The sequence below is a fragment of the Drosophila subpulchrella genome, unplaced genomic scaffold (genome assembly GCF_014743375.2).
Source record: "Drosophila subpulchrella strain 33 F10 #4 breed RU33 unplaced genomic scaffold, RU_Dsub_v1.1 Primary Assembly Seq36, whole genome shotgun sequence".
In the NCBI taxonomy this organism is placed as follows: Eukaryota; Metazoa; Arthropoda; class Insecta; order Diptera; family Drosophilidae; genus Drosophila; species Drosophila subpulchrella.
In genome coordinates this window covers 225,205-243,633 of record NW_023665582.1, presented here as the reverse complement: position 1 = coordinate 243,633, position 18,429 = coordinate 225,205, and the positions used below count along the sequence as shown (strand labels likewise).

The 18,429-nt window shown below is 40.4% G+C and overlaps 1 pseudogene; it reads right to left on the bottom strand.

Annotated features, from left to right (window-relative positions):
• Window positions 1-4,614: 4,614 nt before the first annotated feature.
• On the bottom strand, window positions 4,615-8,361 carry LOC119561765 (annotated as a pseudogene).
• Window positions 8,362-18,429: the final 10,068 nt, after the last annotated feature.

The window sequence follows — 18,429 nt, the reverse complement described above, 5'->3', positions numbered from 1 at the left end:
TTTTTGACTCTTATTTATATATGCCTGATAATAACAGTTATTTTTGGACTGATAAATAAGTTTTCCCGTAACTATTATTTTATAACTATTAGACTTTTATTTTTTTCAGTCTTAACATAATAGTTATTATTAGACTGAAAAAATAAAAGTCTAAATAACTCTTACAAGTAGATTTTTATTAAAAAATTTACCAATTAAACGTTATTTCGTGACCGAAAATATAAGTCTTAAATATCTGTTGCTAATTGTTATACTCGTAGAGTAAAAGGGTATTCTAGATTCGTCGGAAAGTATGTAACAGGCAGAAGAAAGCGTTTCTGACCCCATAAAGAATATATATTCTTGATCCGAGTCGATCTAGCCATGTCCGTCTGTCTGTCCGTCCGGATGAATGCTGAGATCTCGGAAACTATAAGAGCTGGACTATTGAGATTCCTGAACTTCTTCAGCAGCGTGCCACGCCCACTCTAACGACCACAAACCGCCCAAAACTATGGCTCCTACAGTTTTGATGCTAGAATAAACATTTTAACTGCAATGTATTGTTCTCATCAATACCTATCGATTGACCAAAAAAAAGTTTGCCGCACCCACTTGAACGCCAACAAACTTCAAAAAATCGTAAGTATGAACACGGATATCTCGGAAACTATCAAGAATAGGGAATTGGGATTTTAGATTTAGATTCCATAGCCTTGTACGCAGCACCGCAGTACCGCCTAAAACGGTGGCTCCTACAGATTTAGTGCTAGAAAACAAATTTTAACTGAAATGTGTTAGTCTCGTCAATACCTTTCGATTGGTCCAAGAACTTTGCCACGCCCACTCTAAGGCCCGCATACCGCCCAAGCCATTGTCGCCCATAGTTTTCATGCTAGCAAAAAAATTTAAACTTGAATGTAGTAGTCTCGACAATACCTATCGATCGACCAAAAAAAAAGTTTGCGACGGCCACTTTAACACCCATAACGCTTAAATCTTTCTACCGCCCACAAAACCATATATTGAGATCGCGGGTAGGTGGCGCTTTTCAATATCGCTTTGCTGCTCGCATCTCGGAGATACCATCTCCCTTTGGTCCCTTTAGCTAAGTAACTGGTATCTGATAGTCTAGGACTACAACGTTCTCTTATGTTATACCCGTTACTCGTAGAGTAAAAGGGTATACTAGATTCGTCGGAAAGTATGTAACAGACAGTAGGAATCGTTTCCGACCCCATAAGGTATATATATTCTTGATCAGGATCACTAGCCGAATCGATCTAGCCATGTCCGTCTGTCCGTCTGTCTGTCCGTCCGGATGAACGCTGAGATCTCGGAAACTATAAGAGGTAGGCTATTGGGATTTGGCATGCAGATTCCTGAGCTTTTTGTTTCAGCAGCGTGCCACGCCCACAAACCGCCCACAACTGTGGCTCATACAGTTGTAATGCTAGAATTAAAATTTAAACTGAAATGTATTATTCTCATCAATACCTATCGATTGACCTAAAAAAAAGTTTGCCCCGCCCACTTTAACGCCCACAAACCGCCCACAAACTTCCAAAAATCGTAAATATGAACGAGTATATCTCGGAAACTATCAAAGATAGAGAATTGGAATTTCAGATTTAGATTCCGTAGCCTTGAGCGAAGGTTTGTTACGCAAATATGCCACGCCCACTCTAACGCCCACAAACCGCCCAAGCCTTTGGCGCCCACAATTTTTATGATAGATAAAGAACTTTAACTGAAATGTCTTAGTCTCGTCAATACCTATCGATTGATCCAAAAAAAGTTTGCCACGCCATAACGCTTAAATCTGTCTACCGCTCACATAACCATATATTGTGATCAGGGGTAGGTGGCGCATTTCAGTATCGCTTTGCTGCTTGCATGTCTCCATTTCCGCTTTGTCCCTTTAGCTGAGTAACGGGTATCTGATAGTCGAGGTACTCGACTATAGCGTTCTTCCTCGTTATACCCGTTACTCGTAGAGTAAAAGGTACTAGAATAAAAGTACTAGATTCGTCGGAAAGTATGTAACAGGCAGACCCCATAAAGTATATATATTCTTGATCAGGATCACTAGCCGAGTCGATCTAGCCATGTCCGTCTGTCCGTCTGTCCGTATGAACGCTGAGATCTTGGAAACTATAAGAGCTACAATACTGGGATTAGGCATGCAGATTCCTGAGATTCCTGCGCAGCGCAAGTTTGTTTCAAAAGAGTGCCACGCCCACTCTAACGCCCACAAACCGCCCAAAACTGTGGCTCCTACAGTTTTGATGCTAGAACAAAAATTTTAACTGAAATGTATTGTTCTCATCAATACCTACCGACTGACCTAAAAAAAAGTTTGCCAAGCCCACTTTAACGCCCACAAACCGCCCACAAACTTCAAAAAATCGTAAGTATGAACGCGGATATCTCGGAAAATATGAAAGATGGAGAAACGAGTTTTAAGATTTAGATTCCGTAGGCTTGAGCGCAGCGCAAGTTTATTACGCGAATATGCCACGCCCACTCCAACGCCCACAAACCGCCCAAGTCTGTGGCGCCCACAATTTTCATGGTAGATAAAAAAATTAAACTGAAATGTATTGGTCTCGTCAATACCTATCGATTGATTTAAAAAAAAAGTTTGCCATGCCCACTCTAACGCCCACAAACCGCCCAAGCCTGTGGCGCCCACAATTTTTGTGCTAGATAAAAAATTTTAACTTAAATGTATTGGTCTCGTCAATAGCTATCGATTGATTTAAAAAAAACTTTGCCACGCCCACTCTAATGCCCACAACGCTTAAATCTGTCTACCGCCGGTAGGTGGCGCATTTGCTGCTTGCATATCTCCATTTTCCTTTGGTCCCTTTAGCTGAGTAACGGGTATCTGATAGTCGAGGTACTCGACTATAGCGTTCTTCCTTGTTTTTGTTTGAATTTGGTTGGAATTTGTTCCTATGTATGTTCTTAAAATTGCATTTATACTTATACACATGAATTCTACGACACAACGCGACCGCAAATTCTTCAGAGAATGTGGAACAACTAATGGTAACAAATTTGTTAATGCTGGCCATTTTAAGCCATCCATAAATTCCTTAACATACAAAAACCGAATCTCTGTTGACCATGGTTACAAATTTGTTAGTGCTGGCCATTTCATGAATTCCCAAAAATATGAATTGGCAAATTTGTTAGCACAATAGGAACCAACCGAGTTCCAACAGACGAGCTCTCTGTGTCATTCCCGTTGGCAACAGATATTTTAGACTTATAAATTTTTGATTATTAAATAACAATTATTATTTACGTTTTCAGTAGAAGTCTTCAAATAACCGTTACTTTACTTTTATTTCTTCATTTCATTCTTTAAAAAGTCATTGAATAAAAGTTACTGAAAGACTTTTGTTTTTTTAGCAGGGACCGAGAACCTTACTATCTATTTACTATAGCCCGCAATGTATCTAAAAATCAGCCAAATTGGAGAAGAAATACCAAAATATATTAGGTAATTTAAAATAAAAATCACAAACATTGATTATTTACGGTCCATGTTTTTTAAAAAATACCTGTTATGTTCAGACTTTTATGTAAAAGTTGAAAAATAACAAATGCTTCATGACTTAAAAAGAAAATGTGATGAGTACCGATTAAAAAATTATTTTTAAAGTTAAAGTTATAACTGGTTCCTTGTCTAAAACTAATTTGTTTAATTTTTCCTTTTGGTTATGCATTAAAAATACCAAAAGGAAATTTATAATGGGGTCAGTAAGACGTAACAAATTTTATAAAAAACAAAGTCCGTCTTAATGGACAGCCTCCCAGCCTCCCAAGAAATAATTCTTCGAATAGGTGCAAAGAAACATCGATTTCAACATTTTACACTTTTCATTTTTATCTACTGTATGTGACGTTAATGACCATGTCCTCGCTAGAAACTGGCGTGGCACCTTACTGAAATAAGTTTGCGATGCGCAAGAATCTCTTGAGTCTGTATTCTTAATCTCAACTTTCTAGCATTTATAGTTTTCGAGGTCTAAGCGTTTATACGGACAGACGAACATAGCTCATGATCTTGATCACAAATATATATACTTCATAGCAGTGGTACCCACACAAATACAATGAAATGAAAGACTATCATTTATGTATGTGCGTAAACCGAAGACGCCGGCCAAAGCCACACGAGCGTTTACAGAGTCGGTGTCGTGGCAGAGGACTCCCAGACTTGCGAGTCAGGCCAGAGGGCACCACTAATTTATAGGGTAGGAAAGGCTTCGTTCCACCTGTTACATACGTTCCGATGAATACAATATCTCTTATTCTACGAGTAACGGATATAACGAATTTAAATTAAAATTTAGGTTCTGAGCATACAATTTTAGTTATGTGATTTGTGTTTGTTAGTTTGAACGCGGCACACTGCAAAAATACTTGTTAATAAATAAATACACGTTTAGAATACTACCAAAAAATGCTTTAACATTTTTATAACTATTCATATTAATATTTTTTGTTTGTATATATTGCAGCGATTTAGAAAATAACCTTTACGTTTTAAAATATTTACATTTATTTGGTCGGTAAGCACCACTTTTGCATAACTAAAAAAAACCTAGCCAACGACTCACGAATACGAAGGTTAAGTTAAGAAAACTAATGTGACATTAGATAACGTAGTCAATAAATATCAACAATTATAAGCTTTGCACAATAAATTGAAATGTATGGTAATCCGTTCTAGTTGGTTCCTTGGCGTTGAGCTCTGCTACGTTTCAGATAGGCTGAATGGAACGCCAAACAGCTGCTCCCATGTTTTACCGATAACATTCAGACAACACGTGGAATTGTTATGCGTTTCGAACAGCAACTGCCACATCTCGCACTTGTTTTGGGTCTCGTCGCTAAAGTTCATCACATATTTTTTATCCGTAAGGGTAAGTTCCGGTTGCGTGGATTTATCCGGAATTTTGTTTGAAAGCCACGAGAATTTTAAATTTGCCGATATGTACAAATGTGACTCTGTTATTAGGAGCAGACAGTGTTCAAAGTTCTTCTTCTCTTGTTCACAAATCCATTGGCTGCTACGAAGCAGGGAGCACATTTTAACTGGTTCGGATGCAATAGTTTGCAACGGATTGCTGAGAGTGGTGGATGGTTTGTAATTAAGTTTGCACTGCTCTGGTAGAGGGTGATCTATAAAAAAATATTTAATTTTTGTCCAATAAACTTCGTGTAAAGATAACTTACGTCGCAAGAAAAGAAGTAAGCTATCGGTCGTAAGCATGTCGTGCAACAGCAACATAAATCCGCCCCAATCCTTTAAGGTAAAGGATAATCCAAGCTTCCAGGGCAGCAGTTCAACCGCCTTTAATCGACTAACCGACACTCTTACGACTTGCCGAAGCCACTTGGCCACATCGTCTTGGGGTAATGCAAAGGATTCCATTAAAAAGCAATTGCAGTTGGACATCACCACGAGTCCTTCTCCCAGGACCTGGGTCTGCTCGTTAAAGACGCGTCCCTTTGCCAACCACTTAAAATGTTCACCATCCTCCTTAAACTTGCTCTGGTAGAAGAAGAGTTTTAGACGGTGATCGATATCATCAAAGTCAATGTAGTTAAATTTGTAGGGCTGAGTACCCAAGACATTAGCTTCAGAGTCTACCATCTTCTTTGAGCTGGACATGAGCAGATTAGTTGAACGAAATACGGCTGCAAACGGTAAAAGGCTGACTTCATCGGCTCTTTTTAAACGGCTTATTGAGTCCGTATTTGAGCTACTTATTTGACTATTTAAAGATTCGGAAAGCAGCAAATTTGAAATGCTTGTTGGCCCATCAATGCCCAGCTGCTCGTAGGTTGTACAAATGCTGTCGGTAATAGATCCTGACGAGCTGCCTTCTGTGAGCGGAACTTGGGACACAGATAATGATACGGGAGCTGCAGTCTGACCCTGTTCCGCCTGAATTAAATCGAACTTTCGATCTAAGAACCTTTTAGATTGCCCTTTTTCATCGCTTATCGTTTCGAGATGTGACAGATGGCGATCTTCTAAGGTCTTGCGACTAGTGCTCTGTGCGTAGTTTGGATCTATCACCTCTATGCTTGACTGGCTCGGATTGGAGATGATGTCCACATCACTTTCGTTAGCCCGAAACTCTATATCACGATCCGTGTTAGAGCTACCCACAACGGACTGATTAGAGTCAAAAGAGCTCTGCGAGTTAGTAATTTTCGAGCAAGAGCTGCTCTCGCTTAGTGAATTGCCGGAACCTAAAATGTCAATATATTATAATGAGGATCTCTCGTAAACTTTATTTTATTTAATGGGCTTAAGCTTAAAAAGCTATGAATTTGGATATACATGTCGGAGTTTTGTCTTATATAAAGTGCGAAAATAAATTGCCGGAACCTAAAATGTCAACGTATTAGAATAAGGATTCCTCGTAAACTTAATTTTTGTAGTTGAAGCAGCATTGCTCTCTAAGCTTAAAAAGCTTTAAATTTTGATATACTTGTCGGAGTTTTGTCTTATATAAATTGGGAAAATTTAAGTCCAAATACGAAAATTAATTTACCAATTACAAATTTTACAAAAATGTATATAACATTAAACCAACCACTAATAGTGCGCTAAATTCCTTTTGCATTATGCAACTCCTACGCTTGTGTGCTTTTAGCAGTTGTAAGCCTGTAGTTTGTCACTAAAGTATTCTTTTTTCTTACATCATAGGTGGGTGAGAAAAAGTCTAAAAAATACAATGGATTGTAATACAATACGTAAGATAGGTTGGACTTAGCCCTTTTTCATTTGTGTTCGCATGCAAAAAAAAACTAAACAAGGAATACAAATGAAATTATTGTTCAGTTATTATGTCCACACCAAACATTAACTAAATAGAACAAGCACCAAAGCAAATGTCAAAAAATGTGCTGACAACTGGTTAAAATGGATCAGAAACCAAAAACTTGAAAATAACGAAAAAATCTTTACAAATTTGAAAGAAACTAATTAAGTTAAGAAATGAAATTGGGTAAGGACTTGCCAATGCTTTTGCTTTCTTCCTTATTTCTTGACTCTGTAAATGTCTCAACAAGCGTTTCCTCCATCAATATGTCTGGGGGGGAATGCTTGTGCTCTGCCACCACTTCCTCCGAATGTTTGGTCAAAGAGGAAGACAACTCAGTTACATCGGCCACATATGCACTACGACAGTCTGGACATCGCAAGTCTAAGAAAGTTTAAATTTCAAAGTAAAATAAAGTGTTCTTAATAGGTGATCTACGTAATACCCTTTTTTTTATGTCGCTTGATTTTTTGCTCAATGGTAAATTGAGTTAGACAACTCACGCAGCGATAAATGGAAATTTTTATTTCGTTCAGATCACGCTGACAGAGAATGTCTCGCAGTTTCTTTTCCAGTTCCTACTTAAGATCAAATTCGAGCTTTTTATTAGCTGTTATTAGAAAATCACCTATTTACCTACCCGACACAATGTACTCTCAACACAATTCTCTCCTGTTTATCCTTACGCATCGTGTCGAATATTATTCGTAAGGAATTGCACTTTACTCGCTCGCATGACTCCAGTATTTTTAGACTCCATTTGGTTTTAGTCCTACTCGGTAATAGAATAAGAGACAGAGATCCTTTAACTTAAAATTACCTTTTTATTAAATTACAAGACCACCTTTCGGTTAGCGTATCTTTTTCACGTATAAAATTTGAAGAGATGGTGAAAAAAGAGCATCGCTCGGCTTTTGCTCATGATAGACTATGAAGGTTTCCTCGTCAGATTCGGCATCGGATACTTAAAAATACGAGTAAACCTTAGGGAGCGGATTTACAAAGTTGTTAAATCTATTCACCCGTATTCTCATTCGAAAGGTTCTCATTTTGACCAGCACTTGAGCTATTTGCAAAGAGCCTAAAAAACTCTTCGTGCTTATCAGGCAGTGACTCCTCCGCCCGCAATTCCTTTGTGGTGCTGACGATGCTATCGTAGTTTGTCACTTCTCCTTCAGTGCAGGACTCATAAAAATGTAGCCCACTTGTATCGTTCGCATCCGAGTCAGAGTGGTGTCAAAGGCTGTATTTTACAAAACGTTATTCGCTGGAGTAGAGAAAATTTGGACATGTTCATGATCCGCTTGAGCATTAACTATTATGCTTGATGAACCTGAAAATTCCCCCAAGAACTCATTGAACAGCTGACGAGCATTGTCGCGCTCGCGATTCGATTCCCAGCATCATCTCGGAATTGCCGTTTTTGTTTGAATTCGGTTGGAATTTGTTCGTATGTATGTTCTTAAAATTGCCTTTTTTTTTACTTATACACATGAATTCTACGACACAACGCGACCGCAAATTCTTCAGAGAAAGTGAAACCAGTAATGACCATGTTAACAAATTTGTTAATGCTGGCCATTTTAAGCCATCCATGAATTCCCAAAAATATGAATTCTCGAATTTGAGAGGAACCAACCGAGTTCCAGCAGACGAGCTCTCGGTGTCATCACCAGATATTTAAGACATATATTTTTGATCATTAAATAACAATTATTTTTGACGTTTTCTGTAAGTCTTCAAATAACAGTTTTTTTTATAGCAGGGATCGAGAAACTTACTATCTATTTACTATTGCCCGCAATCTATCTAAAAATCACCCAAATTGGAGAAGAAATACCAAAATATATTAGGTCATTTTAAATAAAAATCACAAACATTGATTATATACGGTCCCTGTTTTTTAAAAAATACCTGTTATTTTCAGACTTTTATGTAAAAGTTGAAAAATAACAAATGCTTCATGACTTAAAAATAAAATGTGATCAATACCGATTAAAAAATTATTTTTAAAGTAAAAGTTGCGGTCCTTGCCTAAAACTAGTTTGTTTAACTTATTCCTTTGGTTATGCATTCAAAATACCAAAAGGAAATAGATAATAGGGTCAGTAAGACGGTACAAATTTCATAAAAAAACAAGAAAGGAAGTTAGCTTCGGCAAGCCGAAGCTTATATACCCTTGCAGCTATAATTATTAAATTTAAAAACACAAAAAATGATATTCCCAATAGTATAAGATAATATGTCAAAAAACACCGAAGCTATAATTTGTTTCATATTATTTTCCTACCAATTTTCCGATCGTTCCTATGGCAGCTATATGATATAGTCGTCCGATTTTGATAAAATTAAATTCGAAACTCAGAACTAATTAAAAAATCTTATTTCTAAGCGTAGGAGGTTATATGTTAAAAAACACCGAAGCTATAATTTGTTTCATATTATTTTCCTACCAATTTTCCGATCGTTCCTATGGCAGCTATATGATATAGTCGTCCGATTTTGATAAAATTAAATTCGAAACTCAGAACTAATTAAAAAATCTTATTTCTAAGCGTAGGAGGTTATATGTTAAAAAACACCGAAGCTATAATTTGTTTCATATTATTTTCCTACCAATTTTCCGATCGTTCCTATGGCAGCTATATGATATAGTCGTCCGATTTTGATAAAATTAAATTCGAAACTCAGAACTAATTAAAAAATGTTATTTTCAAGCGTTGGAGGTTAAATGTTGAAAAACACTGAAGCTATAATTTGTTTCATATTATTTTTTCAAAAATTTTCCGATCGTTCCTATGGCAGCTATATGATATAGTCGTCCGATTTCGATAAAATTTAATTCTAAATTCAAAACTAATTAAAAAATGTTATTTCCAAGCTTTGGAGGTTATATGCTAAAAAACACCAAAGATATAATTTTTTAAAATTTTTTTGTCCGATTATTCCTATGGGAGCTATAAGATATAGTTGTCCGATCCGGCTGGTTCCGACTTATATACTACCTGCAAAAGATATAAAACTTTTGGGAAAGTTTCAGCCCGATAGCTTTAAAACTGAGAGACTAGTTTGCGTAGAAACGGACGGACAGACGGACAGACGGACATGGCTAGATCGACTCGTCTAGTCATGCTGATCAAGAATATATATACTTTATGGGGTCGGAAACGACTCCTTCACTGCGTTGCAAACTTCTGACTGAAATCAATATACCCTCTGCAAGGGTATAACAAAGTCCGCCTTAATGGACTGCCCCCCACAAATGAAACACAAAATGTCATTGTATTGCGTGCCGACAGCTGACCTAAACTCATGTACATTGTACATAGTTAATTTAAAAAGTGGAGCCGATCTAAGGTAAGGTTAGGTTAGGACGGCTGTCGGACTATAGTCCGACACACTTAGACCTCTGTAGGTCCATTGTGATGCCGCATGATCTCGTTTTTCCTTCTCTAGGGTCCCATATCATATATGTTTCAACCTGTGTTAAACTGATCAGCATGTCTTCCACCCGGAAGATTTCATAAAAGCACTTATGTTTTTATACCCTTGCAGAGGGTAATATGATTTCAGTCAGAAGTTTGCAACGCAGTGAAGAAGACGTTTCCGACCCCATAAAGTATAAATATTCTTGATCAGCATGACTAGACGAGTCGATCTAGCCATGTCCGTCCGTTTCTACGCAAAGTAGTCTCTTAGTTTTAAAGCTATCGGGCTGAAACTCTCCCAAAAGTCTTATATCTTTAGCAGGTAGTATATAAGTCGGAACCAGCCGGATCGGACAACTATATCTTATAGCTCCCATAGGAATAATCGGAAAAAAATGTAAGAAAACTATATCTTTGGTGTTTTTTAACATATAACCTACTTAGCTTAGAAATAACATTTTTAAATTAGTTTTGAATTTCGAATTAAGTATTATCAAAATCGGACGACTATATCATATAGCTGCCATAGGAACGATCGTAAAATTGGTGAGAAAATAATATGAAACAAATTATAGCTTGGGTGTTTTTTAACATATAACCTCCTACGCTTGGAAATAACATTTTTTAATTAGTTCTGAATTTCGAATTTAATTTTATCAAAATCTGACGACTATATCATATAGCTGCCATAAGAACGATCGGAAAATTGGTGGGAAAATTATGGCCTGGAAGAGCTTGAATTAGCATGCCACACTCTGTGCGGCTGAATTTGAGTAGTTCCGAGGCTTTTTTGTTGTTTATCACAGGCCATGTCTGGTGAGAGATACGACACTGTGGTGCGTTTTGCCAATGGGTGTTGGCTAGTTTTTTAAAGTAGTTTTTTATATTTAGCTTGCAAGTTGCCATGGGCATACCGACATTCTCCTTTCCTGGGAGGAGAGGCTTGATGGTGCCGTGCCTGGCTAACTCGTCCGCTATGCAGTTGCCTACGATATCCCGGTGACCCAGAACCCATATTAGTCTGATAGTAAATTGATTAGCCATCTCGCGGAAAGATCTGCGACAGTCTGCTATTGTACCGGAGTGGGTGTTTGTCGAGTAGATCGATTTAATAGCCGCTAGGCTGTCACTATACATATTTAGGTGTCCTCTTTGGAGGCTTATGTTCCCTAAACAGGTTAGTGCTTCTTTTATAGCGTGGACCTCCGCATGGAAGATGCTACAGTGGTCCGGGAGCCTGAATGACATCCTGATATCTAATTGTTCGGAGAATACACCTCCGCCAACTTGTCTTTCTAATTTGGAGCCATCTGTATAGAAGCAGATTGCGTCCGTTGTTACGTACGCCCTCCACATAGAAAGATTCACATAGAGAAACACCGACGAATCTTTAGCCAGGGGGAGGGGTGCATGTGACTAACGAGACTCATACTGGTAAAGGCAGAAGAAAATGCAATTCGGCAATTCTCGGGTGTCGCGTGGCCAGAACAACGGCCACGATCAACCTACTGGTAACCATACTCCGGTAGCTGGCAAAGGGCAACAGCCGGCCGTTGACTCCCAAGATAGCAGATATCAAGAAACAGTAATCCTAGGTGGGAACACCTAGTTTATCCGATCCATACCGGCAGCCAAGTAAAAGCTCTAGTCTGGTATAAAAGACCTTAGACAAATAGAGTTTGGAGAAGAATCCATTTGTGTGTCTTGCTGACGGAAGCCGGCAGCTCCGAGGGAAGACGACTTTCCCTGGGGTAGTCGTCCACGGAGTCTTCTGCCACCAGGACCAGCCACCATATCCAACAGTCCTTGAGGAGGATACACATCGCTGCTCGAAAGATCCTTATGTGTTGGACCAGCGCCGCCATTGTTATCAAAGAACGTGGATAGGATCAACAATAAGGACGACATCTGTCCTACTGTGATGTTTTGTAGCCGCAGTACCCGTGATCCCCATGCTCCTGAGAATTGTTCAGCTGTAGGAGCCATCCGTTCAGAGGCGTAGCAACCAATAGCATACGTCGGAGAAAGTTGTGATGCAACATAAATGTGTTAATCGAGCCAACCCAAAGTGAACTCATGCATAACCAAAGACCAATATCCTCTACTAATACAATTGGAGAACAAGTGAAAATCAACAAAAAAAACATTGGAAGCATTCAAACATGCACTGAAATACATTTAAACCAACCGAATCGATAGACAAAGTGCGAATCATGATGAACAGCCGTTGAAGAAGTCGCATGCCTCTGGCATAATAGAAATATATATATTTTGTGTTTAAGTGAATTGGTATACTTAAGAACAGCCGTATTTTGGTGCACGTATATTTATATATATATATATCCAATATAATATTTTCCAAAGCCCAGGATCCGGAGCGTCGAGATCTCATCGCCCAGGATTTAAAGAGGGGGTAAGTTTGTCGGAACACGGTTCCTTTCTTATAAACATACATATATAAATATCCGTGCAGTATCCTACAGTTTTATAGACTACTATAAACTTTTCCAGCGGCGAGTATCAGCCTTGTTGTTGTATGTACAATTGCAAGAGCTCTCTGAGCGACGTTTTGTAGTCGTGAGTAGTCAGCATTTTGCTGATGTGTGCACCTTCACAGGTGGTAAATTCGATACTCTCCGCTAACCAAAAATTGTCAATTAGTTTAATTTTCATATGATTTAGCCAACATTATGTTATTCATCCACGGCACTCGCCGATATAAATATTATCCAATAAATTTGTAATGTAAAAGGATATCGAAAACATGGTGTGCTAAAGCTTTATTAAAGGGGTGTGCTGACGCGAGAAGTGGAGTAGGTCAAGAACAATGACATAACTTTTGACGGACAACCTTGACAATAGGGGATCGTATTGCGCGGCCCGCGACGATCCATTGGCACACGAATGTGTGAAGGGGAGGGAATATGGCCAACACACAGCCCGATCGTAATGCGATCAAGCGACAGCTAAGCTTGTGGGGCAGTGTGGACTGACGACCGACGAACTTTATGAAGTAATATTATTTTCCAGGCACTTTTAATATTTATTCTCGTTATGTTGGAGAGGAGAGAGGCTTACCAAGATCCCACGACCCGAATACGACGTAGCTTATGCCGGCAAATGGTGCCAGAATATCGGACGCCTCTCCCTCGGCCCAAGTCCTTGTCAGGACTCGGGCACTAATATGCCCACGTAACAGAATTGGCGCCCAACGTTAGGATTTTTCATATTCCTTAAGGAATATTATTAGGGTCAACCATCTCGATGCGTGCGGTATCGGAGTGGGTGTACCTAAGTATGGCAAAGCTTTCATCTTCATTTGCCATGAGTAATTTGACTGTTTTATAGAGCAGGGAACTTAAATAATTTTAAATATGCGCATACTTATCTATTTTGTCTTTCAACTAGTAACTTTAAAGTCCCCAACTTCTGTGACTGTCAGTGCTAAGAGGCCTCTCAACCAGAACTTTGTCTCAGAATAGAGGCTTGACTTTATAATAATTTAATTTCTGTCTATTACAATTGTAGAATTCCCTGTTTTGTTCATGGACAAATTGACCGGAATTTCCTTAAACCAAGAACTATGAGTTATCCTTTTTATAATACTATACCTATAACTAAGTGTCGACGACTACTTGTTAAAATTAACGTAAATACAATTTATAGGTGCTTTCTGGCCGACGCCACACGACGTACTACGCATTTGCCCGGTCGTTTGAATTGGTTCGAGTCCAGAAAGAGCAGGAGCGCAAGCATTACGGTAACGCATTTAGCAGTTGCGGTGCGGGTCTACTGTTCGTTTGTCAATCCAGGACAGAATGGGGGTGGGGGAACTGACAGGAAACGCAAAGCCGACGCCCCACAACGTACTGGGCATTTGTCCGGTCGTTTGCTTGGTTCGAGTCTTTGCTGTTTCCCTTGACATATTTGGGCGGTGGACGATTTTTAGTTTCTCTGGCCGACGCCCCACAACGTATTAGGCTAGTTGGTCAGGTCGTTTGCTTGGTTCGAGTCCAGAGAAATAGGAGACGGTTGTGGAGCCCGAGAATGATCGGTCAAACAACTCGTTTTCCGACGACTGGCGGGAGGGGGTTTTTGGACAGATTCCTTATCTAGACACAGCCATTCCGTTTGGAACATTTGGGATGTCTAGAAAAAGGGAAAGTATGGGCATGTTAGCTTAGCGGAACCGCGTTGTGTAGAAGCGGCTAACACCCCTAGTTAGGGAAATTTATTTTGTTTTTTTTTTGGGGCTTAAATATCGGACGGTTCTTGACCGAAGAGAAGCTTGAGAAGCAGAGAGAAGCACCCCCAGTTTATAAACATTTTTATTGTCGACTTATTCAGCGTATACATCGCTGACCGGGTGTTTTGAAAAGAATCACGTGAACCTTTTATACCAAAACGCAAAAAAAAAGTGAAGACAAATTTTAGTGCGTGTATTAATCCGCACAAAGTTACAATCTATAAAAAGAAAGCGGAGGCCTTTAAAGAAGGTCCAATCATATAAATGAAGGGGGCAAGAAGAAGGTCTTATTCCAGCCGAGCACCGGAAGAGTGACCCGAGCAACAACGCGCGGAGACAACCACCAACCCCGGAGTGCGAGCGCGCCAAGGCTAGGAGACTCATCTGAAAGAGAGCCGTGGGAGCTCGCACAGAATCAGCCAGGACAGGTAGATACCCTGTCCGAAGAAAACAATTTGGACCAATACACTGAAATGGAAGGAGCCGCCGGTGGGGAGAATCTACCCCTAGGACCGCCGAAAGGGAGATCAAGTATGCTTCCCCAATTTCAGAGGCACGAGGAGGACAACTTAGAGGCTGCCGAGCGACGTGAACAAAGGTTGATGGAGCTCTTGAGACAGAGCAACGAAATGCAGCGTGGAATGAGTGCCCAGATAGAAGCGCTGAAGGCACAGATAACAGAATTGCAGTCTCCGACATCCAGGAAACCCGAACAGAAGGGACTGCCTTCTCCGCCCCGAACTGTTCCGAATCCAACGGACAGCTTCTTGATATACCAAGAGACCCCGCCTCTGGAACCAGTAACGCAGGACATGCTTAGTAGCCAGATGCACCGGTTAAGAACACCCAGGCGGATGGACACCCCGTCCCACAGGCAGTCCAGAACAAACGAGAGGGAGACGAGTCACCAACTGCATCCAGAGATCGATCGGAGCTCATCATTTCAGGGACCAAGACCAAAAGACATCAGATTAGACAGATGGAACCTAAAGTTCGATGGAAGCGGTCGCGGCATGACAGTTGAAAGTTTCCTGTTCCGCGTAGACCGATTGCAAGAATTGTACGACCTCAGTCGCCAACAAGTCTTTCGTGAGTTCCATCTTCTGTTGGCAGGTGCAGCCACGAAATGGTATTGGCAGTTAATGGAGGACAAGGCCGAAGACTACGATTTTGACTACTACTCATTGACCCAAGAAATGAGACGGGCATTTTCCACTACCGGGAGTGACCTTATGAAAGTCAAGGAACTGATGGAAAGGAAGCAAGGGCCACACGAAGCCTTTAGCGATTATGTCTCGGATATGCATAACTTGCATTTCAAACTGAAGCATAAAATCGCTGAAGATGAATTTGTTGAGCTTTTGAAAGACAACATGAACTCCCAGATGGGCGGCTTGCTGCTAACATCCCCATTAACTTCGTTAGCGGAATTCAAAAGGGAGGGTCTCCGAGTGGACCGCTGGTTAAAAAGTACTGCAAAAACATGCCCAGCACTACAAAGCTTTTCTAATAGTACAAACGTTCTTACACCTAATAAACATATACATAAAACATTTCTGATAAATGTGATTTAATCGGTCGTCAGTTAGATCAAAAGAGGAAACATCACAACCCAAATTCCATGCGCCAAGTTTATGAAAAATACTAGAGTACATAATATACCTTTAACATAAAGCAACAGCAGTGGAGATATCAGCCCGAACAGCTCAGCCGATAAAACATGAGACTCTTGATCAGAGAAGTGGGTCGAAGCCACACGTGAATGGGCGCCTAAAAAGGAGAAGAAACACGGAACAGACAACGTTGGTCGTACGCAGATTCCTTTTGCGAAGTCATTCCATGCGGTCCGCATCGATCACTTCGAGCCTGTTACGTACGCCCTCCACATAGAAAGATTCACATAGAGGAACACCGACGAATCTTTAGCCAGGGGGAGGGGTGCATGTGACTAACGAGACTCATACTGGTAAAGGCAGAAGATAATGCAATTCGGCAATTCTCGGGTGTCGCGTGGCCAGAACAACGGCCACGATCAACCTACTGGTAACCATACTCCGGTAGCTGGCAAAGGGCAACAGCCGGCCGTTGACTCCCAAGATAGCAGATATCAAGAAACAGTAATCCTAGGTGGGAACACCTAGTTTATCCGATCCATACCGGCAGCCAAGTATAAGCTCTAGTCTGGTATAAAAGACCTTAGACAAATAGAGTTTGGAGAAGAATCCATTTGTGTGTCTTGCTGACGGAAGCCGGCAGCTCCGAGGGAAGACGACTTTCCCTGGGGTAGTCGTCCACGGAGTCTTCTGCCACCAGGACCAGCCACCATATCCAACAGTCCTTGAGGAGGATACACATCGCTGCTCGAAAGATCCTTATGTGTTGGACCAGCGCCGCCATTGTTATCAAAGAACGTGGATAGGATCAACAATAAGGACGACATCTGTCCTACTGTGATGTTTTGTAGCCGCAGTACCCGTGATCCCCATGCTCCTGAGAATTGTTCAGCTGTAGGAGCCATCCGTTCAGAGGCGTAGCAACCAATAGCATACGTCGGAGAAAGTTGTGATGCAACATAAATGTGTTAATCGAGCCAACCCAAAGTGAACTCATGCATAACCAAAGACCAATATCCTCTACTAATACAATTGGAGAACAAGTGAAAATCAACAAAAAAAACATTGGAAGCATTCAAACATGCACTGAAATACATTTAAACCAACCGAATCGATAGACAAAGTGCGAATCATGATGAACAGCCGTTGAAGAAGTCGCATGCCTCTGGCATAATAGAAATATATATATTTTGTGTTTAAGTGAATTGGTATACTTAAGAACAGCCGTATTTTGGTGCACGTATATTTATATATATATATATCCAATATAATATTTTCCAAAGCCCAGGATCCGGAGCGTCGAGATCTCATCGCCCAGGATTTAAAGAGGGGGTAAGTTTGTCGGAACACGGTTCCTTTCTTATAAACATACATATATAAATATCCGTGCAGTTTTTTAGACTACTATAAACTTTTCCAGCGGCGAGTATCAGCCTTGTTGTTGTATGTACAATTGCAAGAGCTCTCTGAGCGACGTTTTGTAGTCGTGAGTAGTCAGCATTTTGCTGATGTGTGCACCTTCACAGGTGGTAAATTCGATACTCTCCGCTAACCAAAAATTGTCAATTAGTTTAATTTTCATATGATTTAGCCAACATTATGTTATTCATCCACTGCACTCGCCGATATAAATATTATCCAATAAATTTGTAATGTAAAAGGATATCGAAAACATGGTGTGCTAAAGCTTTATTAAAGGGGTGTGCTGACGCGAGAAGTGGAGTAGGTCAAGAACAATGACATAACTTTTGACGGACAACCTTGACAATAGGGGATCGTATTGCGCGGCCCGCGACGATCCATTGGCACACGAATGTGTGAAGGGGAGGGAATATGGCCAAAACACAGCCCGATCGTAATGCGATCAAGCGACAGCTAAGCTTGTGGGGCAGTGTGGACTGACGACCGACGAACTTTATGAAGTAATATTATTTTCCAGGCACTTTTAATATTTATTCTCGTTATGTTGGAGAGGAGAGAGGCTTACCAAGATCCCACGACCCGAATACGACGTAGCTTATGCCGGCAAATGGTGCCAGAATATCGGACGCCTCTCCCTCGGCCCAAGTCCTTGTCAGGACTCGGGCACTAATATGCCCACGTAACACCGTCGTGCTCGGTCGGCCCTGCTCCCATTCCTCTCTATCTGGAATCAGGGCCTCAAAGGGTGTGTGACTGTATTCAATGGATTTGCATAAATCCGTTATCTTCGGAATCGATTTATCATGCTGGAGAATTTTAGCACGGCCATAAAATTGGGCTTTCCACTGCCTCAGCCTGCTAAGTCCAGGCTAGGGAGGTTCAAAATC